The following is a 405-nucleotide window of genomic DNA, read 5'->3' on the forward strand; positions in this document are numbered from 1 at the left end:
TAGTGAAACAGTGGAAGGCTGTGTTCTCTAACATTGAGATGTTTGTCAGTTGTGGGTGCGAGATAATCCATTCACTTCAACGTACTAAGGGGATAAATACATAAGCAGTCCAGAAACTCTACAGTCCAGAAAGACTACTTTTCATCAGCAGTCCAGAAACAGTTTTGACTTTATTCTCTCTGATCCTTGCGGCCCGGCATGGCTGGATGGTTAGGGCGCTCGACTCGGAATATGAGGTTCGAATCCAGTCACAACGAACAAGCTCACCCTTTCAGCCGTGTGGGCGTTATAATCTGACGGTTAAGCGCATTATTCGTTGGTAAAGGAATATCCAAAAAAGTTGATGATTGGTAACGTTAACTAGCTGCCTTCAATCCTGTCTATCACTGCTAGATTAGGAGGGTT

Source organism: Limulus polyphemus, unplaced genomic scaffold (assembly GCF_000517525.1).
Source record: "Limulus polyphemus unplaced genomic scaffold, Limulus_polyphemus-2.1.2 Scaffold793, whole genome shotgun sequence".
Taxonomy (NCBI): Eukaryota; Metazoa; Arthropoda; class Merostomata; order Xiphosura; family Limulidae; genus Limulus; species Limulus polyphemus.